The sequence below is a fragment of the Lichenostomus cassidix genome, chromosome 12 (genome assembly GCF_008360975.1).
Source record: "Lichenostomus cassidix isolate B80296 chromosome 12, HeHo_3.0, whole genome shotgun sequence".
Classification (NCBI taxonomy): Eukaryota; Metazoa; Chordata; class Aves; order Passeriformes; family Meliphagidae; genus Lichenostomus; species Lichenostomus cassidix.
In genome coordinates this window covers 9,126,607-9,150,522 of record NC_139493.1, presented here as the reverse complement: position 1 = coordinate 9,150,522, position 23,916 = coordinate 9,126,607, and the positions used below count along the sequence as shown (strand labels likewise).

The following is a 23,916-nucleotide window of genomic DNA, read 5'->3' as shown; positions in this document are numbered from 1 at the left end:
CTTGCCTGTCTCATGATACTGTACTGTAGTACAGTATATCTCAGTTAGTAGAAGACAAAGAAAATGCACACATTCTCACTGCAGTCTCTGATATGCTGGTGAAAAGAAGTTTCTGAGAGAATTAAAGCATTTCTACACAACAGAGAACAGAACAGACTTTCAGCTCTACTCTGTTTTTACTCTGACTCTCTCAGTGGCACTGCACTCAGTCACATGAAAAAAACAATTTTGCTTAAGGACCCTCTACTTCCCAAGGCTTTCAATCAAGAACTGTGAGGTTGACACTAGATTGGGCTGAAACAGCTCATAAGTGCTCAGGTTCAGTCAAAGAAGGTCACATGCACCAGATGACTTATCAGGTCAGTGAAAACACACAGTAAAATGAAAGGAAAAGATGAAAATAATTAGTCAATCTCTCTCTTGATTTAACCAAGGGGGGAAAGAGCATCTGCACACATGTTCTGACTTTAGGAAAGCTCATAACTTGTCTCAGCTTCACCAGAGTCCCTGCACCAACAGATCACCCCAGCCTTTTTTCCATGCATGTCTTCCTACCTTCCCCTTGTGAGACATCAGTATTACCAGCTGCAACATCTGCCTCCCACATGCAGTCTATCCAACACTCCTTCCCTGGGTCCATGCTTCCATGGGAGAATCCCCTTAATGTCCACCACCAGGCTGAGTCAGAACACATCGATAAATTAGCGACAGGGTTGGGTTATAGTTCATGGTCTGGCCAGTGGTTCCAACACCTCATCTGAGGTCTGTTCAATCTTTGCTCCACCAAGTGCAAGGTTAAATAAGTGACCTGCCTCAATCCTCTGATCACTTGGGAATCTCACAGAAGATCACCTTTTGTCTAGGTACTGACTACCTATTGCCATTGCTTAACTTGTCCCTGTGAAAAGACCAGGAGAGACTGAACAGGGGTAACCAACAAAAAGAGGCACAGTCACCGAGGAGGTGCACTGCAGCAGGTCATGCCCATTGAATTATATCTGGAAATAAATCTGAGGGACTCCAAGCATAACAGTCCCCAAACAGGTGGAATATAACCCTAACCCTCTTCTATTCCTTCAGCCACAAAAAAGAAAGTTTACAACAGGGTTGCTCCAGTAAAATGAATTGAAACACACTGGCAGGACATCAGAATACTCTCTTTGAGTACAGATAGATATAAAAATATATTTCCATAAATATTACAGAGACACAAAACAAAAAAATCTAAATACTAGAAGGAGATCAAAGATTCACCAGCATCTTGCACAGTACAGCTATTCCATCCTCCACCTCTGCAGCAAAACTCTACACATCCAATGGAAGACACTGTTTTAGAAGAATATGGTATTTGTTGCTGGAATATTTTGAATATACTCTTCATTAAAAATAAAACACAGTAAGCTTCCATAAGAACAGCAGCACTAAAGGAATCTCCCACCACTAACCCCCAAAGTAATTCGGCAATACAGATTTTTTTAATGGGTTTTTTGAATCATTATTGGGTTGGTTTTTTTGGAAGGATTAAATCTTCAATTAAATGCTGTTTTTATGAGAAAAATAATTGCATCATTATTGTTTCCACTTGTAGTGCTTCAGGGTAGCTCTAGTTTTCTTCTCTCCTATCTTCTTTTAAGAATAGAGCAACCTCATAGGCAGGACCTGCACTGTTGCAACACTGCACTGAGGCAGGGCTTCACTTCCTTCCTCTGGTTTTGCTTTGCTTTTCAGCAGAACTGCCTACAAAAAAAACCCCTATCCTTCTTATTATTTTTGCTAGTTCATATACAGAGCGAGTTTTTCTGATAAGGAACTACAAAACCAGGAAGGACATATTCTACTACAAAATCAAAGTCTGGAATGTTTGACGTTTTCCACAGATTTGCTGAAAACAGTAATAAGCAACAAATATGTCTTTCGGTAAAATACAAAAACTGAAATAGCAAGAATTCTCAGTAATGTTTTGTTTCTTTGAAAAATCATTTCTCATAGAAAACGAATTTTGATGAAAATATCTTAACAAGACAAATGGCCTTTCTGTGAGATCCAAGCCATGCAGTACATTAAAGGAGACTGATTCCTGGCTTTCTCACTGGGGCTTTCGACAATTTTCTTTTGCTTTCATTTCCAACAAAGGTCAACATAAAGAGAAAAATATTGGAGCTGCTCTCTGCATGTGGGAAAATGAAAAAGGAAAAAGCACAACAACTGTCAAGGTTCTGGCAGAACAATCAATGAATTAAACACTGTTCTGTGTCTGACAAGTGCCTACCAGTCTTGGTCTGCAATCTGGTCTCCTGCGGGATACCCACAAAAAATACAAGCAATAATATTCCTGCTGTAACAGTCCAAATCCTTTACTTCCAAATCTCTCTTGCAGATGAGTAGTCACCAGTGCAGAGTGTCAGCTGCTGTCAGCAAAATCCCCATGTCTGCCACTGGGATATCCCATCTTGGACCTGCCCCAGTCAGCAGCATCAGAGAAGCCAAAGTGTGGGCAGCACTGACCAAAGCAACTGCTTTTCTTGTTTGCCAGCAAAGGGCACAGACAATCCCATGACCCTGAAGGAAGTGGGAAATCTCAGTCAGCTCAGTGTCCTCATCCTCATTCTACCAAGACATCCCTGTTCGAGGCAACATCCCACCATCAGCACGTGGAGGGCTTGCAGGGCTTTGTATTTTGAGTGATGGATGGACAGATTTGATTAGCTCTGAGTCAACTAAAATTTTCATCTAACACTAAAAAAAAATCCCCGAATGAAAACAACATCAGCAGCCCTAGCAAGCCAGCCCCACTGAGCTGACTTGAACTGTCACTGGAAAGAACACTACATATGCCTCTTTAATGAGCACAGAAGCAAAGAGTTGAGGTAGCAAAGTTTGGAAGACAGACATGCCTCTTATATAAGCTCAGCTTTAGACAAAATCCAATAATTAATTTCCACCCTGCAAACTGAGCTTTTTGCAATTCCATCCCACATAAGGTCAATACCACTTTCCATTTAATTTCCTCCATGTCCAGGATGTCCCTCACTTTCTTCAGGCCACAGTTAATTACTGTAATACATTCCCTAGTTCTGCAGCTTTGATTTTTTTTTTTTCCAGCCACAACAAATCACTGCAAGTGCAATGCAAGCAGATCCCCCAGGTCCAGTTTTCAAACACCAGCTTTTGAGATGTGTCAAAACCAGCTGGGAAAGTTTCCAAGCACTACACTGGGGCATTTACCTGCTCTCTACAAAGGAGATGCAGCTCCTCCATCACTGGTTTTCCCAGAGTCACAAATTCCCTGCCAGATAAAGCATAGGCAACAGGCATGCACAGCTGGGAACGTGGAACACATGTCTAGCAAGCTAGGTGAGGAGCCCACTGATTTCCTAGCACCAGCAGCAGCACAGTCAGGTCCTGATGAATTTTGCTCCTTTAGGCACCCATGTTGACAAGCACTTGAGCACACAGGGACAAGAGCACTCCGGCTGAGTCTGCAGCACCTTCAGCACTCAGCTCCGCTGCCTGAGTCCCCAAATTCCCCACGGTCTGTCTGCAGTTGTAATCCCCCCAAAGAGGGCTGCTGAGAGGCACCACAGCTTTCCTACTACTGCAGCATTTTATCTCCTTCAGCCCAGCTTAGTGCTGGTTTCCCAGGTCTCTAAGAACTAGCAACTCAGCTCTGCCTGCAGCAGCTCCAGGGAGGATTAACCCTTCCAGCAAGATTAACCCCTGCTCTCCCTGATGGTACCCTTACACCACCTCAGCCCTGCAGGAGGTAATGGATCACACTCATCCATTCAGGTGGTTTTTGTAGTTTTGCAGATCCAGCTTTGCTCAGCAGATTTGATGTTCTTACAAACGTGAAAAGGATATTGCCTTGCCTAACCTCTTATCTCTAACTCACTCCTTATGTGCCACACCAGGTAATGGCGATCTTTTGAGGAGGATTTCAGCTCAGCCCTGACCAGGTAAGACAGTTACTGCCATCCTTTTCCCAGCTCTGACTTTCATCCTCATCTCCATTTCTTGGCTTCCCTTCTTGGGCTACCTCTCCTTCCTGCACCAGGCATCATCTCCACCTCTGCAAGTTGCTTTACTTGGTCCTCTTTAACAGCCCAAATCTGAACAGAAAAAAGGAAATGAGGCCCAGCTGTACACAGAGGATGCTCTCTGCATCCCTGGACACAACCACACTGTTTTGTAGGGATGGCAAGGGATTCCCACATTCCACTCTAGCCCACAGAACACACATGCCAGGTTAGACTTTTTGCACTGCCGTGTTGGATGCACAAATGCAGGATTCCGCCCTGTACACCCATCAGTTACACAAGAAAATAGCCAACTCCCTCCTGTTCTCTAACCAAAGCAAACCTGGGTAACTCAGCCAAGGCCAAAAAGGCTGGTGTTTTTTTCCTTAGTCTCATATTGACCTGGCATGCACACAAGCTCACCAAGTTCAGCAGTTACATTAGCACATAGAAAACCCAAAGGAAAGAGGAGCTAACCTCAAATTCCAGTTATAGACAGGAAAAAAGCAGGAAAACTGAGTATGTGGTGTAAAAAATCTGGTCCAAACCACCCACATCTCAGTCTCCCAGCCATAGATTAGGGACCTGGCACCTTTAGCACTTCTGCACTAAATCGAGGTGAGCCCACAGGAGCCAGAGATGGGAAAAAAAGGCCCTGCCCAATGGTTCCTGAGCATTTCATCACTCTCTCCACAGTACTTCCAGCTAGCCTGTAGTTTTAAATATAATCCATCAACTCTAAGTATTAGATGTCCAGAATTTAATTAAACTCAATACAAAGCAGCAAGGAATAATACCCAGAGAACAAAGAGATAGTATCTGTTTCTTCTGTTATGCTGGGAAAAGGCGAACATTTTTTCTTTTTTGTCTCAAAATTCCTGCAAAGGCATGCATATATATATATATAAATAAATAACTGACACCTTTGCAGGAACATAGTACTTATTCTGTAGTTGAGCTGATATTCATTAACTAATTCTTTTGTGGTTCCTGCACAGCATTGGCAAAGGCAATTTTTCTGTATTTTTGTGTCAAAGCAGCACAGAAGGGCCAGTGTGTTAAAATGGCTTATGGATAGGGACATGAGCAGTTTTTGAAAAAAGATGAAGTGTTTCCCTGTGGGCAAGTGGGGCAGGGAGCCAGGAGGTAGAGGTGCCTGTCTGAGCAGAGAGCAGCAATGCCCACAAAGACAGCTGATGCTCCCACACAGGACATACAGCTGCAACCCAGCAGTGCAGAGATCAAAATTCTGAGCCACCTTCGAGTCTTCCAGGTGAGAGATTTCTGCCCAGCACAGCTGCCTGTCTCAGCTCCAGCATGGCATGAATAACAGCTAGCTGTGTCAGGGAACTCCTGGGAATCTCCATGGCACTGTGCTCCCATTGTGCATGGGATTTCCTTTTACAGTGGAGCTTGTGGAGGAGGGAACAACACACTTCCAGGCACGACCTCAGCTGGCATCTCTGGCCACAGATCTATCAGCTGCAGCCCAGCAGTGCACCAAAGACTCAAACCCTTCTGATGGGGATTTGAATTGCTACAGACTCACTCGGTAGCTGTGAGTCAGAGGACAAGTGATCAGAGGAATGGGTTTATTCAGCCACAGAGAGAGAGGCAAACCTGCACAGCAAGAACAGGCAGCAAATACATCACCCCAACAGGGCACAAATTCCTCACCTTTTCCATCCAAGGCAGTCTCCAGCACATAATCATGTTGGGTCTAGATGTAAAATCAATCAAAACAGATGGTTAAACTGTCAAATTAGCCAGCAGAGGGAGTTATGGCAATACAACAAAATAACGCTTAATTGACAATGCAAAACTAAAATTAATCGCTGTAGATACCAAGACACAAATTCAAGCATTTTCCTTTCCCTCTGCACCAATCCTTCCAAGCATGTACACAGCAGCAGGACAGCCATCCTGCTGCAGTACAGGTGTGCAGAGATAAGATGCCCACATAGCCACAGAGGCTGTGCATGCTGCCATAAACACACTTGTCTGCAAATAAAGCCCTACAAGTGCAAGTCTAGGTAATTGGGATGCAGCATCAGATTCAACACTGTGACTCTCTCTACAGTGATCCATTTAGCAAAAGATCTTTATCACAAACATGACAAAAAAGAAGCTGATCCCACTAGAAACATGCTGTGTTTAGCAGCTCCTTACTTTGGCATCATGCACCTCATCTTTCTGACCCTTCAGCCACAGCCACCCTCTTCCTCATACTCCTGATTTAACATCCCAAAGGAATTCCCTGAGCCATGCTTAGCACAGAAAATCAGGTGGAAACCTGATCAGAGGCCTCCGGACACTGCTGTGATAGTGCTGATAAATAATTAGTGAAGGGGACAGAGGACAAGACAGTGGAAACATGAGTTTCTCACCACCACATCTATGAAGACACACTCAATAGTCCATGTACAGTGCTGGTCTATAATATCTATCCCCATGATCTACCCCAGAATAGCTGCTGGTTGGGAGTATAATGACAAGGGTAGCCACTGCCCTCAGGGAGGAAAAGGGGGCAGAAAACTCATTAGATGCAATTGGAAAAAGTTGAACTGAGCTTGAAGGGGGAGTGGTCTGTGGGACTATTCTAGGTGTCATAGTGAAAAGCATGGAAAAAATTATAGATGACATTTTGGTTGCTTTTTTCTGTTCCTAAGGGAAAAACAAGTATATTCTGATAGCAATTAAAGTAACACATTTTTCGTGTATTTATTTCAGTTTGAGTAATAAAAAGGGCACAGATAGTGGGCTGGAAGCAGCATGGGGAACCCTTCTGAGGGAACACCAGCTCTGCTGAATAACTAACCCAAAGCAATCCTGCTTGAGGCAGGGTGTCAGGGGACAAACACAGGCACCCCAGTAAAAGGTATAATCAGCAGGAAAATGAGGGAGAAGGATGGAGAAGTGGCTCCTTGGAGGGCATGAGCAGCCTCAGGGGAATCTTGCCCCTCCAAGGATGGTGGGGGACAAGCTGAGCCAGAGTTTGAGGCTGGGTGGCCAGTGAGCTCAGCCCTGCACGCAAGAAACGCTCCTCTCATTCAGGGCTACTCATTAAAATCCCCATCCATGACCTCTCAACAGCAAAGCACGGCTGCAAAATAACACCCAGCGATCTCTGCCAGAGCTGCTGATTCACATCAAGCTGATTGGCTTTGATACGTTTGCAGAACGTTTTCTCAGGTCAAAAGGCAATTGCTCATCAAAATAATTGAGTACCTTTGCAACTCAAAGGGTCAGACACTTGCTGGAGATGGGGCACGAGCAGGGTCAGGTCCTCTCTGTGCCTGGCTTGGAGCTGGCAGGAGAGAACCAGAAGGGACACTCCAACCCAGTTCCGTGCCCCCCATGAGTGCTCTCTTCCCAGAGGGGAGTGTGTCTCCTGTCTTGACACTCCAAGTCCTAACATGCTGTGAAGGCTCCCAATTTCAGTTTGCACTGGAATGAACAGTCCTAAACCTACTCCTCCCACCAATGAAAATTCTTTTTCCAAGACACAGAGAGGGAGAAAAAAATAATTCCAGGATTCCTGATATAAAATATCAATATAAGGATTTAAACCACGAAGATTATATATAGCCACAGCTGTAGTAACTGTATCTTCCAATCATCTTTTTCCACCTAAAATTCTGGAACAAATAAAGCCCCAAGTGTTTCTTTCAGGTTTTTCTCTGGAAGGAGAGCATTTGGAGCCTCCTGGGTTTATCAGCTGCCCACCCGCCTGTTTAAATTTATTTTGCATGTACAATATTGAGAAGAAAAAAAGGGTGATGTAGGATTGGAAGAAAGGAAGAAGGAAGAAATGTAATTTTGTGTGGTGGCACCACACCAAACCTTGCAATATATTTTGCAATTACTTAGCATAACAAATCAAAACACACAACATACCCTCAAGGTAAAATCTAGAAGAAACCTATTCATCTACAGATATCATCAGATGAAAGAGTATTTGCATCCATAGCCTGTGTCTTTTTCAGCAAAAGGACTTTAAATCAAATTTTAAAGACCTTTTACCCTACCATAGCAATGCAGGGGTTTAAAAACGCTGTGCAGCTTTCATGTGCCCCCTGATGTTCTTTGATGCGCTCATTAGTGACAGAGTATTCTCATTTCAGAAGAGGCTTTGTCAGGGAGAAAATTTCTCCCATATGGGAGTGCAAAGAGCAGGGTTTGTTTTCTTTAGGACCTGCCTCACTTAAGAACTGGTTCTAATAGCACATGAGCCTGGAGAGTATCTCACTGTCCCTCCTGCTCCAGGAGCAAGGAGCATCATCCCCATTTTGCAGGAAAGCCAGAGGCACTAGCATAATACAGTAGATTGGCAAGGGGGTGAGGAGGTCTAGGACAAGTCAGAGACAAGCTTAGCAAAATATTAGTTTCCTCACAGGCACTGGGATCCAACAAGCACCAGGGATTTTTTGTTAAGAGCAGCTGCTGGAAAAGCACAAGTGCATCCATTGCTAAGAAAGGAACCGGACTCAGTGCTCCTCACTGACAGAAGGGTCGTTTCCCTGGACTCTGCCCCCAAGGCTTAGAGCAAGGCCTCTTTACCTTTACTTTCATCTCTACCTTGGGACAAGGAGACAGGAGCTCAACAGCTGCTTGTCCCCCCAGTGACAGTGGAAAGACCTCAGCTCTTTGCTGTCACAGCAGACATGCAAATCTGGACAAGACAGATTCTACTCAGTGTCAACAAAAGCTGATGCCTTGCCCTGGAGTGTCTCCATAGTCCAGCAGCATCTCCCAGAACAACAAACCTCAAAGGTGAGGGAGCTGCCTGTCCTGCCTGCAGCCCTGTCAGTTGATTGTCCCTGGCTATGCTGCCTGTCCCTCAATACCCATCCCCACCTCCACCAGCCCCCTGCCACACCACCCCAGACTGTCCTGCACCAGTCCCATACACCTGACAGAGCTTCCCTTGCAATTCTCACCCCTCCTCCAAACAGACAATGCAAAGACACTTAAATCATCCTCAAATCCCTGTGCCAGGGGAGCGATGCAGTATTAACGAGGCAGCGCCAACGGCAATGAGAACACTTCTATCCAGCAGTGCCATCAAACACAGCACGAGGCTTTCACTGAACACTGAAAGCAATCCATTTACTTGAAGGACCCAGCCTGTCTCTGTGGATTTGTGGAGGAGAAGCTTCTGCATACCTTGTGATTCCAAAGTCTGGCACAGAGATGGGGCTGTTCATTGCTAAGCCCCTGGGGACACATCAAACTCTTGACACCACAGGATTGCAACACATTTAAAGCAATCTGGTATCTTACACTTTGCCATCTGAATTACAACACTGCTTTCCAGGCTGAGACACAGCAAACACCTCTTCCACAACTTCTGCTGTATCTCCTCTACTCCCCTTGCTAACCAACATGATTTACCAGTAGCTCAGGACCAACCTTACTGCCCTGTAATAAGAAAATAATCTCTTACTTGCAACCTGCTACTAACCTTCAAAATCCCTTGACATAAGTCCCAGAGATGTCTGATAGCAGTAACTGTTTTTAGTAAATCAAATGGGAACGAGACTTTTTCAGGCAACATCATTTTTAGCAGCCACCTGTATTTTGGATTTTTTGGAAGGCTGGAGTTGTTTCACATGACTACTCAACCATGCCATCTTTAAGCCATTTGGGGATATTTGTGTTCAAACAGCAAAGTACAAAATAAGCTCTGATTAACACAGTGATTGTTGGATGCGAGGAGCAGGGAGTTCGACTTGATGATCCTTATGGGTCCTTTCCAATTTGAGATATTCTATGATCCTGGAGCCTTGAGTACTCCAGCTGCAAAGCAAGAGAGAGAAATGGGAATGTATTTCCATCTGTGGGGGAGGAAGTGCTTCAGAGTGAGGAGCCCACGCATTTACAAAACTGCCCATGGAGCAATTCAGCTGAGAGATGAAGGATAGCCCAAAGGTCATAGAATTAGGGTTTCAGTCTCTCCCCAGCACTTAGTATGACTGGAAGTAAGTCACCATCAGCATTTATCTACATCAGAGAAACAACTTTTTCTATCCACGAACACTGTACATGGCAAGATGCTGCACAGTTTTAGAGGTCAGATTGAAAGCCCATCAGGTACGTAGACATACAGATCAGTGTTTTGATTGCCCCGAGGGAAAAGCACCAGGCACCACCTTCACCCAAAGAATGGCTTTGCCACAAGAGCACCTGGATGCATTACATCACCCAAATGGCACACCAGAGACAGAGCATGTGTGCATGGCAAACCTTAAGTACCTTTCCAGAAGAACTCAGTTTGCAAAATCTATCTTAAGAGAGGCTGGCAGCTTCACCAGAAAACTTTGCACAAATGCTGGATTGCATGTTTCTTAGGTTTTAGCTGTAACCATATTTTCGTTGTGTTTTCATTTCTTTCCTAAACTCTTCTCACAGACAAACAGCACAAGTATGTGCACCTGAGAAAAATGCTGGAGAGCCCACAACATTGCTATTTTCGGTTTAATCCCCACAAGCATCCACACCCCAAATCTGAGCTGACCACAGCACAGGGGAAAAAAAAATAAAATCTTGTGCCACCCATGCCACCATTCATAGTTTGGATCTGCAGACTAAAGAAGCCACAGAGACAAGAAAACCGTAATTAACTAATGGGATTAATTCTGAGACAGCGCAGTCTGTTTAGCAGAAATAAGCAGAGGGGAACAACCAAGGGATTACTGGCTAAAAGCTAGCAAAGTCCATTTGCAACAGACAATTCCACCCATCAAAGGCACATATAAATCAATGAACTGTTGATCCGTCACCTTAGTTTTCACAATTACTTCTTACAATTCTTCAAAGCACCCTTGGAACTAGAACTCCCACTCTGAGCTCCCCAGAGATCATCTGCTGTTCAAAGCAATCAGATCCACAGAGGACAGGGAGTTTGCCTGCTTTGTTTTTAATGATGTACATCACTGTTTAGATAAATTATAAACCAGTTTCACCATTATCAATCACAACAGTAACTTATTCAGTCCAGCAAAAAACATCAGGCTCTTTTGTTTGGTTTTGCTACACTTGAAGGAAAAAGCCACTGAAGTGTTCTCAAAAAGCACTCGACAGAGAGAGAGATAAATTAAACTGTAAATAGAAATGGAAATGCAAAAGCAGAGTCATCAGTCACTGCAGCTTGTACAGAAGTTTATCAGTCAGTCCCAAGTTGGAAGAAGCCAGCAACTGAATTTGGCAGCCTTTTCAGCCAGTGGCAAAGGCATCGTGCAAAAATCACAGGGGAACAGGGCACCTTGTGAGCCATCTCACTGTCTCCTGTCACCAGAGCACTTCTGCAGGAAAAGTTTTGAACTAGAAAAATAAATACTTTCACAAGGAGAAAAAGCAGCAACAAAAAGCAGATATCCCAATTTGAATTGCACTACCCAAGGCTTCCAGATTAGCTGGTTTCCACTTACTTTCTGCCATGCCCTTCTAGAAAAGGAGGGGAGATTATTCAGCTCCTCAACTCAAATCCTGCCACTGAGATTAAGGGCCCTGTGAATACCAGTGTCTCACCACCACAACAGAGCTGAAATTTCAAGAGGATAATAAAAACTCCACTCCTTGCTGCCAGCTGGTCAGCCAGCAGCTCACCCCAACACATCTTTCATGCCACCCTGATACTCACCCACGATGGGACTCAAAAGCCTTCTCAAAACATCACGTAGAGGTCAAGCCCACAGACTTTTGCCAGTAAGGTGCAAAATATATCTGCTACCCATCTACTGCTTACATCAGTTCAACAAGTGGTGGCTCTGTATCCCACCTCTGCCCCAGCCCATGCCATCAGTCCCTGCTTGCTTGGGGTCTGTCTGCATGACTCACTCAAGCACCAGCACTGTGCTCACACACAAACTGACACATCTTGATGATTTTGTCTTGCCCCACAGATGCACAAACCCTTCCTTAAAACTTCCCTCAACTAACAAGCTTTCTAGAAGCTTCAGTTATACCTAGCAATCCTCTTAAATTCACTTTCTGCAACTAAACTCAGCACCATGCCCTGCAACTCAACCGCTGCCAAACACCCCTCCAGCACCAGCATGTGGAAGTCCCTGCAGAGCACCTTTTGCAACCATCCTGCATTTCATACAAAGTGGCAAGCATCTGGGAACAGCCAACCGTGAATCACATAATATTTATGATAATATTAAAAAGCTTAAAAGATTATCACTGAGTCACGATCTTGATTTACAAAATCAGGTTGTTTTCTAAATGTGAACCAAGACCCAATCTCATTCTTGAGCTTTAATGAGTGCTCCCTGGAAGGCCAAAGCACTGGTAACCATGAGGTACAGCACAGGGCAAAAATAAAGAGGGGAGAAGCCATGAAATACAACCCCCTGGAGCTCAATTACTTCTGACTCATCCTCTCAAACGAGTTCTTTGCCTCCATAAATCAGAGGGAACAGAAACAGTCGCACTGCTGAGAAAGAATAATTATTCTTTCACTGTGTGAGGGGAAAACACACATGCTAATAGTGCCAGCTCATGAGACTGTGCTGGTGTCGACAGGGAGGAAAACATGCTTTTAAACACAGGGGGGCCCACTGCAGCCTGTGGGACAGCACAGTCCCATCCACACACTCCGAGCTCAGGAGAACCATGGGAGCCCCTCCAGTCTGCAATCCAAGAGCCTCAGGAGGACACGGAGCATGGGGACCTCCACAGGAAGAAGGCAGTTCAAACCTCCTCACTAACATTCATCAGGGCTCATCCTGCTCACTTTCACCTGCCTGCACCAGGAGGGACTTCACTTTGGCTGTTCATCAGGGAATTCGTGGAGCATCCTGAAAAAAGGACACAACTTCAGATGCCATGCATTTTTCTAGGGCTTTTCCTTCAAAGCAGAGAACTTAGTGAAATCCAGGACATTTATGACCTTTTCTAACATATGTGGGTTTTCATTTTTGGTGCACACACAGCAGCACAGAAGTGAGAACATGACTTTTGCTGGTGGAGATGCCTTATTGAGCATATAAGAGCACGTTGTTAAATATCTTCCTTCACAGTATCCCGTACATATCACCAGGCCAGTGGGTTATTATAAGATAATGCAAATCCTATTTGCCTCAACTCTTTTGTCCTGGATTTATTAATTCTCAGATTTAGAGAGAATCTGTTCAGCCTATAATTATCAGCTTATTTTCTCTGTTACATTTTTTTTCATTGCAACAATCCAGAAAAAGCCAATAGCAGACAAACCTCTGAACAACTAGAAAAAGTTGTTCTCGTTTACAAATTTGGCCTGAAAAAAACTTCTATTGTGGCTTTTCTCAGAGAGCAGAAATCAACTTACTTTAGGAATATTTAACTACAGTGTTCCCACCAGCTACCCCAGCTACTCCTTGGAAAGCTCTTTTAGCTTGACCAAGGCTAAATTTTAAGGCTTGCAGTTAACAACAAGATCTCATGGGAGCCAATAAATAAGAATAGGGAGTGACACGAGCATTTCTAATTGACACTGGTACTTAAAGTTATCAATAATTTCAAGGCTAGAAAAATGGAGGCAAACAATCAACAAAAAGTGGTAGATTTAAGTCTGAATAAGGGTCATGCATTTAAAAGCAATCTGGGATCTAAAGAAAAGGGCTGATGTTCTGAAAAAGACTGGCACAAAAAGCACAGTTCAAGTCCTCTTACTTGCCCCCCCTCATATCACCAAAGTGATTCTGGGTGAGAGAAAGTTGACAGCAGCCAGGGGTAAATCCAAAGAGCTTAAGCCTAATGGGAAAGCAGTTGCAGTCTCGGCCTTGTACAAAGCCAGATGCACTGAACATCCATTCAATCTAATGTTTAGGTGAGCAGACAAACTCTGCTCATTTAAATATTCATTTGGTCTCAGGGTAGCCATATCTCCTTAGCACATACAAGAATCAATGCAGATGTCTCTACCATGCCTAAATGCCAACAAAACACCAGGCAGGATGTTCTAAATAAGACCTGGCATCTACCCTGGTGAGTTTTGACACAACCCTACTCTACTCGACCCTCACTGCGAAGAAATCAGTCCATGGTAGAGAGAGCAGAGCTGTTCCTGAGGGAGCAGCAGCCAAAATAGCAAGCACAGGGTATAGCCTAGTAACACAAAACTACAGTAGCAACTTCAGGGATAATTCATGAAATGCAGACAATTATATTAGAAAAAAAAAAAAAAAACATAAAAAACCACCAGACATGGTCTGCAGCCTGATTACTGGCAGGCATTCAGATCCCAGAAATATTTCATTCTGACAAGGTAACACTTGCCCTGAGCAAAGCGAAAGATCTCAGCTTGATGCAACAACCACTGAGATCTTCAAGATATCTGTCCAGACTGAAAATGAAATTAACTTGAAGGTTGTTCCCCCTTCCAGAGCTTCCTTTAACCTTTTTATTAACAGAGATAAAACCCAGATGCTGTGCTTGGAAGTGTATCTCATCTGCTTTGCTTCTTTGGTGTCAGCATGCCATGACACAGGTGGTGACAAGAAGCAAAGCCAGTAAAGTCCACTGCTTCCCAGCCCCACTCTGAACAGGTTTCAACGAGGTTAATAGGGACAGAGGAGAGCATCTCCCACAATAAGGCAAGGCTGCAAGACATCCAGGTCTCACAGGGAGTGCTTCTCCCAAGTCCTAGGTGCTCCACTGGGCTGAAACTCCAGTCTCAGACTGAGCCAAAAGAATGGCACAAGCTGCCAAATGATACCTATGCCACGACAGCAGGACAGCCATGGGCTGAACAGCAGCATTGCAATTTCAGTACACACCAGCCAGGCAACACCATGAATTACCACCCTACCATAGTACACAGAAATCAAATCAATTTGTCTCCAGTCATGCACTCACCTTTTTCTCTCCCAGGACACCTTCCTGCCAATCCACCGCTCAATTAACCTTTCATTAAAGGCTTCCTAGACATTTACAAAAAGGCCACAGCACCCATGATTAGCACTTTCTTTCACATCCATTGCTACCACTGCACTCCCCCTTGCAAGCAAAACTAGCAGTCTTCCCCTTCATCTGATGCCCCTTGCACCAGGACAGAGATGGACCACCAGAAATCACTCCCTATTTACCTTCACCATCTGATAGTTTTTACAGACTGCTGCTGTATTTCACCTCAGCCATCTCCTTCTCAGTCTAAGGAACATTGGTCTTCTTGAAAACTCCTGGTAAAAAACTACCCTATACCTCTGATTTAACCCAGCTCTGAACCTCTTTCCAGTTCTCTTGGTTTGTTCCAGAGCCAGGAGACAAAGAGCAGGAGGCAGTGAAAATGCAAGCTTACACAGCTGCAGCATGTTTTCTTCCCACTGCCTTTGCTAATAACTTCTAATGTTCAATTTGTTTTTGATCACTGCTGAGCACTGAGCCAATACTACCACTGAGCTCTACATTATAACCCAGAACCTCAAGCCCCCAGAGCCTGTTGGCATCTCACAGCTCATTACCTTACGTACATGCAGAATTACTTGTATATTCATCACTTCACATATTCCTACCCTGAAATTCATCTGTCATTTTAGCATCCCTTCATTCTGTTTCAAAATATCCTTCTTTACGTCCTTGCACTTTGCCTGTCTTTACCACCCCATATAGTTTGCTGTGCTGCCAAAACTTATTTCTTTTCTTTTTAGTTCCTTTTTCAAGTCTGATTCATATTTGAAAGATACAACGTCTCAGCAGGAGACCTTGCAGTATTCTGCTGGTGACTTCCCTCCACCAGGAAAACTCATTACTTACTCCTACTGTCTGTTCATCTCCTTCTAGCCAACTATTTTTTTAAGTAAAGACTCCCTCTCTTTTACCACTGCTGCTTCATTTCCTTAAACATCTTCTCTGAGGAACCTTGATAAATGTCTTTGAAAAATCCAAGCAGGCTTTACCAACAGAGAGCTCTGCTCCACATGCTTGCTAACTCCTTCACAGCAGCATTTTGCACTCTCCCTCTCCGTGTGTGTTTGCAGCTGCCTTCACTTGAAAGCAAATTCTGAGTTTCATGGGACACTATTGAGGGCAAAGCTTTTCTAGCTTCAGGTGTTTTAAAAATTCATGTAAAAGGAAAAATTATGTCCCAAGTGTCTCTTTTGTCATCTCACAGACACCTCCTGGACCTGTTTTCTCTTTATGTAATGCCAAAAAAAAACCTTGCACAAATATAACTATCAATGCTAATGCAAACCTTTTATCTTGAGTCTCTTTCCTTCACTGTCTCAGAGAGTACAGGCTGGTCTCAGTCTAGGTTTAATAAAGGCTTGTGAATGTCTTATTGAAAATATTTGTTTGGGCACTGACCCCTGAAACAAATCCAATTCATCCAGTTGCTGATTCAGACCGCATTTCAGCTCCTAAATGCACAGATCCCTTTCTGCAGAGGCCTCCCATCTCTCACTGAGCTTTTCAAACCCCTTTATCACACTTCTCTTCACAAAGCTGTAATCGATTCACATTTGCAGAGCAAGGCTTTCCAAGTATCCCCAAGGGAACTAAATGCCACCATTTACAGTGATTTAAGTATGTCATTTCCATGGAGCCTACTGGAAATCCCAAACTTCATGTTAACATTCACTTGTTCAGCAAAGCCAGTAAAGCTCCTGCTTTCAGGCACCTCCAGCAAGCCGATCTTCATGGGCAAAATAAAATCATCAAGTAGCCAATACCACTCACACTATTCGGTATTACAAACTCTGTGCCTTCCAGTCTGGGTACTGAAATTTTCACTCCACAACATTCTATGTTTCCCAGTAGTTTTGCCTGTGTCACCCTAACACAAGACCACATACAGGTCAGTACATCCCTGAAACTGCTTCAGGCTCAGTACTTAGAGATGAACTGCCAGTTCTGCAAAAGTCCCAGGCTGAGCTCCAGCACTCAGGACAATGCACTCTGCGGTTATTCCTGTGCCATCAGAGAACATACACCATGACAAGCTATAAAAAAAATTTAAAAAGGAGAACAGCAGTGGGGCTGGAGAGAGAAGGGGATGCAGATGAGGAACAAGGAAGTCATAGGAAGAACTCAGTAGGTCACCAGAGTGGCCACACACTTGTTTCTGCTGCTGCTACATCAAGGTTCACGGATGCCACACACCACAAAAGTGGCAGACAGATGGGGAAAGGTACTTGAAGCTCTATGAATGCCCTAAATCCCACCTTAAATGCAAATCATGTTTGAACAAATTGTTTTTAACTTGAAAAAATGTCTGTTGATAAAAAATAGTGGCCTCTTAGTTTGTGTGTTTTCCCTTACAATTATTTTACACTCAAATCTTTCTGTAGAAATTACCCTTTTTCCCTAGAGTCACATTAAAGCAGGAACCCAGAGCTCCATTCCAGAACAATTTGCAAGAAAACATTGTATTATGTGATACACAGTAGGGACAAAATCTTTTTTGAAATGTTTACAGTGCAGGGCAGGTACCTTTGTGTTAGAAATGCATCTAAAGCTGACAAAGTAGAAACACTTCTATAGCACAAACACAGAACAGGAACAGGAGGCTGGTGTCAAATCTGGGAGCACAGCAGCAATCTATACATCAAAGACTTATCACACACATTCTCCAACAGGCAGACAAGGATCCAGAGTTCAGAGTTGAACACAGGTTATGTAGTATCACCCTTTGTTGTCTCTCTCAGGGAAGATAATGCAGAGGAGGAAATGAGGTTTCCAGTATTGACAGATTTCTTTATCAAACTTCTATCTTCAGCGGTTTCACACTTGGTGTGCTGCCACACGTAAAGGATTGAGTTATTACAGTGCTCTCCCTTTCTTCTCTCTTCCTTTTCTAAATTAACTGAATAAACTCTAAAAGCAAGCATAAAATCTGCAATTTTAGCAAAGGTGTCCTAAATGTGCCCTTTGAATTTTGCTCTTGGTGAAGTTTTGTGATAATTTGCATGTTCACATGTCCACGTTCAGATCACAATCACATATTGTCTTTTGTGCCCAATGCCTCACAACCATCACCAGCAGTACCATGAGGGTGGCAGAAAATTCCAAGGAGAGCAAAACCTCTGTGGGTGTGAGAGAAACAGAAACTTCACCCTCACACACATGAGAAAGAAGCAAAACATCTCATCACAGACTCCCACCTGAATATATTCCTGGAAATTCACTTCTGACGTATGACCTTTAGCATTTCATACACACCTGCCCTTCTATTTTTAATACCATCACTTTCAGAAAGTTGATGTATTTCACATGCTTTCATCAGCAACAAAAAAATACAAAAGAAAAAAACATGGAAAAATAAAGATAGAATTATGTTGATATTTGATGTTGGTATTTAGTCTTAATATCAACTTTACTAACTCCACCATTCATCAGAAATTAGACTCAGGGCTCTATCTACATTAGGAAGCAAATATCACGATTCAAAGAGGCTTCAAGAGCACACAATTACAAGTAGCTCTCAGACTGGGAGGAGGAGGCCTTTACCTTGTACCAGCATCTGCAGAGTTTTGGGATCAGGATGGATAAAAGGTATCCAGAGTATGGGAATTAAGTCCCAGATCAGAGCTTTACAGACATCACTATACAGCTTCAGAAACAAATGCTACATCTCTTAGAAGTACAAAAAGCCTACTAGCTCTGCATCAAGGGTAAAAGTACACCTAAACTTCCTTCCCCAAAACGTGACAATTCCAGCACTTCCCACGAGAAGCGATTTTTCCCAGGCTGTGAATGCAGATTACAATCAATGAAGCTGATGGCAATTGAAGGAAAGAAGGGCAGCTCATCTCCCAGCCCATGAAATTGCAGACTGCCATCAGAAGCTATTTCCTTCAATTCAGAATATTCCCTCCCTTTTTCCCATTTAACAATGGGTCCAGAAAAAGCCAGCGACATCTGTCAAACCCAGATGGCTCACTTGGAAAGTGACTGTGTGTCTGTTTATAGGGAAAGTGGTAGAATCAACAGAGAAGGAGTGGATATTTCTGTATGTTGGAATCTGCTCATCTCTGCAATGACAAGTTGAATTTGCTCCCAGCTCTACCACAGGCAGGACCAGAGAGATGTTGCTCTGCTGAGGAACCTTATTTGCAGTGGGCTACATTTGAGAAAGATGAGATCATGTGGTTTAACTGCTCCACCCTCCTTTGCCAAAGTCTGTCAACCCTCTAACCAGGAAATTCCCTTTGGGAAAAGAGTATCTAGAGGATTATTCTGTGACTCTACATGCAGAAGCAGCAAACTGCAGGTTCTGGGCCCAGCTGTAAATAAAATGTAATTCTGCCCTTTAAAATAAAAGTGGGGGGAGATAAAAACGAAACATAACTCCATACTGAAAAGAGTAACTTCCAGGGGATTAAGCTATTTTTCTATTTGCTTGTGTCTATTCTAGCTGCTGCTCAAGATGTTAACCTCACTACTCCCAGTGAAGCAATGAAAACAACTATTATGCCGGCAATGGGATTTGCAGCTGAGAAGGCATGCGTGTTAAGGAAGGAGAGAGGAGTCCTGCTAGGAATAACTTCTTCCAGTCCCAGCAGCATCCCATAAACACCAAAAGTGTATTGTGCCTTGAACATGGTACATGAGTCTGGGTGGGCAGGCAGACACACACAGGGACAATGTATCTGCCAAACCACCAACCCCACAGAGGACACAGCATAGATGTCACAGCAAGGAGAGCCTCTTAAAAGAAAATTGGATTGAGGACATCTGCTTTTGCTCAGAGACCTTCCCTTTTACCAGCAGATGCCACCAAATTAATACCACCCAGAGAAGAAGCTTAAAGCCCTTAGGAGTGTCACTGTACAGCCGGAAGTTACTTTTCTTCTAACCAAAACTTGTTCAGTTTGCCGGAAGATGGAGAAGAGAATCAAAAGCTTCATGTGATTGAGGTGGTACTCTGATCACAACAGTGGGGTACAGACACTGGTGTGCTGGCTGCAGACACCCCACAGTCAGGAAGAGTACTTGGTGTTCAGAAGGCAAATAAAGGGGACCCAAGTCAAACGCAGTCCAAACAGTTTCTCAAAAGCCTTTGTGCTGTCAGACAGTGACACCAAGTAACCACACTCACAATGCCATTGCAAATTAAATTAATTCAGTACTTGCAAAAAGTGCCACACTCACAGAGTTCAAAAAGCAAAGTGTCTGTAAAGACAGAAAAATACACCAAATACCTTTCTTTTTCCCCCTCCATCCAATTCCCCCACCAGTAGTGTGCCTCTCTGGCTTTCTGCTGGTAAGAGTATACTAGGACACAAAACCTTTCCTACTCATACTAATTGCTCCTTAAGTAAAACAGAGAGGCAGCTTTTGCCATTTTCATGAAGAATCAGTGACCTTCCACCAACATGTGTCACTCCAGGACAAGCAGCAGCCACACACCAGAGACCCTCACTCAGCACAGCCAGCCCCTAGCAGGCACTGGGACCCTGCCATCCCCTGTGAATCTCTAGTCTCTGCATCTTCCACCAGCACAGGCTGTCACACCAAGCCAGTGACAGACAGACAGGGACCTTCCATTACATCTTGCCCATTTCCTTGCTGATTACAAAAAGAGGTCATGGCAAAGACACTTCCGCAGCTTTGATGCGTTCTGCACAACTTTGCAGCTCCCCATCAAGCTTTGAAGGCTGCTCTAACTCACTTTGGCACTGCTATTTTTGCTGCCTGTGCTGAGGATTGCTAAGGGACCATGCAAGACATTGCTGCTATAAAAAATTTGTATTTCACAATATCCTCTCCCCGCTAGTTTGCCAAAGAAACAAGTCCTACCATATTTCCAGATATTTGTCTATTGTGAAACAAGAGCATCAACCCAGCAGAGAAATCTCTGGAGCTGGCTATCAGGTGCCTGCTCCATCCTTCCACTTTCAAGTACAAGTACAAGGAGAAAGGCTTGAATTGCTAATAGCACAAAACAAATATTTTGAAGTATCTTGAAACAGAGGCTATTTCTTCTGGCCCCTGTGCTTCTGCACTGAGGTACAGGAGCTGTGGCACAAGCAGTTGCTCTGTATGTCTATCCCAGCTACAGTTACTGAAGGCAGGAGAGATCCCCCATGCAAGTCCCTTGGGCCACCCCACAAGCACCAGGAAAGAGCACCACAGAGCCTCCTCTTCTCTCCCAGTACCAAGTCACTCCCAGATTCCCTAGTACAAGGCTCCCAAAAGCCACCAACCAACCCAGCCCACAGATTTCATATCCTGGACATTAACTTCTCAGAGGTCCAAGGAGTTCAATCTTGCAGGGTCAGGTCAAGTCCAACTCAAAGAAACATTTATTTTGCAAGTAAACTAAAGAGTCACTGTTCAGAATTGCATTAAACTGAGAAGATGAGAATTCCATTAGCTAATCTAATTTAACCTGATCTGTTTGAATTTCATTATATGTGGCTGCACTGGAGACTCAGTAATGAGACTCCAGTATATTGGGGTCTTGACGGCTTCTAACTCAATCTCCCAACCTGATGCAGACAGCTGTAATTGTGTTAATTAGCTGCAGAACCTGTGATGTACTTCAGCAGAGTTCAGGGTGAAGAGAGAAAGATTAAAACAAGCCAAATGAAAGAGAAAGAGCCACCCTACTTTTGCATACAATTTACAGGGTAGGAGTAACACAGTCTGTGTGTGCAGATCTCTTCCCTTAACTCAGATGGAGGAGGGCACTGCATAGGAACAATGAGTCCCTGAGTAAGATTAGTTAATTAGCATGATAAATTAAAGGATGAGACTGACAGTAAAAAAAAATAGTTTTCTTATTTAAATAACGCCCCTACAAAATCCTGTCAGCCATTGGAAGTTACACACCAAAGCTATTTTGGAAAACAGTCAGATAATTCTTAATTTTCAAATTAGCTTATTTGGGTGTTTTCCATATAGAGAAACTATTGCTCTTACATTTGTCAGCACTCCCACAGAGATCAAGAGGATGCCAGTTTGAAAAAGCAGAGAGACAGCCTGGATGGCAGCTTTTGGTCTCGATCCCTGCTCAGGAGAGAAGAGCCCATGCTGCTCTCTGCTTACACTGCAGGCTCACGAACCAGGCTCAAGCTCTTGATCACAGCATTTTAGATTTTTGTGTCAAAAAGAACCTTTGAACTTCAGCACCACAAAGGCAGTCTGCAAAATAAATGGTATTTGCTGCTGTGCCCATAAATGCAGTTGTATTGGAACAGGGGAAGCACAGGCACATAGAGAGTATCCAAGCTGCCAACTTTCACAGCCTGACATCTGAGGAGGTCTGGCTCAGAAGCCACGGAGCACCTGAGCTGCTTCAGGTGATAAGGATGAAGGTCTTCCAGCCAACAAGACAGAAACCACAACTACACACTCGAGTGGCAACTCCTAAGACTCATCTTTGGATTCAAGGCTTATGAGTTTGGGGGGTGGGGTTTTCCAAGCTACAGCAGTTTAGGAAGAGGGTGGGATGTTACAAAACTGCCTGGACTTTCCCAAAAGACAAGTTCTAAGACCAGAGTCAGGCCACTTTGCTGATGAAATACATTTTTGCAAGACATACATAACAACCCCTTAAACTCTGCACCTTGGCTGCCTTTCCAGGTCTCCTACATCTTCCCAGGGAAGCCCACCAAGACTGCCCAAAGAGCCTCTCCAACCCCACTGAGGCCCAAGGCATTAATTCAGCACAAGTTTTCTACAACACAGTGACACCTGCAGCACAAACAGGTATCTCTGAAGGACCCAACCATCCCAGTCATCCTCTTGGCTTGTCTGCAAATATGTTGCAGAAGTTTTAATGACTTGGGACAAAACCAGAGCGCTGAAATGCTTTTCCAGCTGAAGGTCTTGTACTTTACCTTCACTGCAGCCTGCATAAGCCCCAGAGGAGCACATTCCCGATGAGCTCATCAGGAAGACACAGAGGTACAAATCACCCCAGCACACTCTTGCCCCGATTAACATCCCCTTTGGAGCCTGCATCAGTGCAGATATAGAGCTTGGAAAGCAGTGCAGGAGCATGTTTCACTGAGAACGAGCAGAATTTAGGCAGGGAGATTTTTTTAACCTTCTCCTTGCCTCTCCCCTCTCCCACAGCCCTACTGGCACTCAAAGCAACCTGTGGGACAGAGAGAAAACCTGAGAGCAGCATCTGAAGCCTTGGAGCAATACAACCTCAAGCTACTTACAAATATTAAATGCACCCAGACAGTGTAGGGAAGATCTTATTTATAGCTGGGAGAAAAAATGGATAGAATTAATCCTGATGTCTCATGAAACAGTGGCTCCCACTTAAATACTGCACTGTTTGTGGTTGAACCAACTCCAGCCTTTCCCATTCTGTGCAAAAAAAAGTCACGTTAATATTGATTTGAGAATTGCTTTCAAATTACAAGTGCTAGCAATAAAATTAACTGCATGAATTTCAAGCATTACACTTCTCTTGCAATTTCAATTATCGATTAAGTACCACGGCAGAAGCATTAAGCATCGAAATGTTAACAGTGATTATTACTTTGCTGCTGTGGGGCTTAGAGGTCTTTTTTATTGCTGTTTCCTTGGTTTGTAGGTGTTTTTTTAAAATTTTTAGAGCATTGCTTATGCTGGATAATCTGGGAGTTCTAACATCATCATACTCAATGTAAACTAAGACACAGAAATTGTTATCAATTCATGCAAATACAGAGAGTTTTGAAAGCAAAGAGTAGATGAAATATCATCTTTTTCTGGCCTGGCTGAAATAGCTTTATAATTAGCGGTGGATGGCCTTTCTGTTTTTAGCATCCTTGTTGATCAGCCAGTATTTATTGGATGAAGCTGCATATCACTCTCTGGGGGTTTCAGTGAAATGAGGTATCAAGGGTTTATTCACAGAGAAGTAAACATTTTACAATCAGCCTGCTATGGCAAGTATGCTGCTGGCCTAACTCCATTGGATACCTTGTTTTTTTCCTAGAGAAAAGTGCCCCTGGATTTTTAACCATAAAAA

At 43.7% G+C, this 23,916-nt stretch overlaps 1 protein-coding gene across 1 annotated transcript in view; it reads right to left on the bottom strand.

Annotated features, from left to right (window-relative positions):
* The window catches only part of GRIP2 (glutamate receptor interacting protein 2), a 249,423-nt gene that overhangs the window by 194,878 nt on the left and 30,629 nt on the right, over positions 1-23,916 (bottom strand). The gene's annotated exons all lie outside the window — the stretch shown is intronic.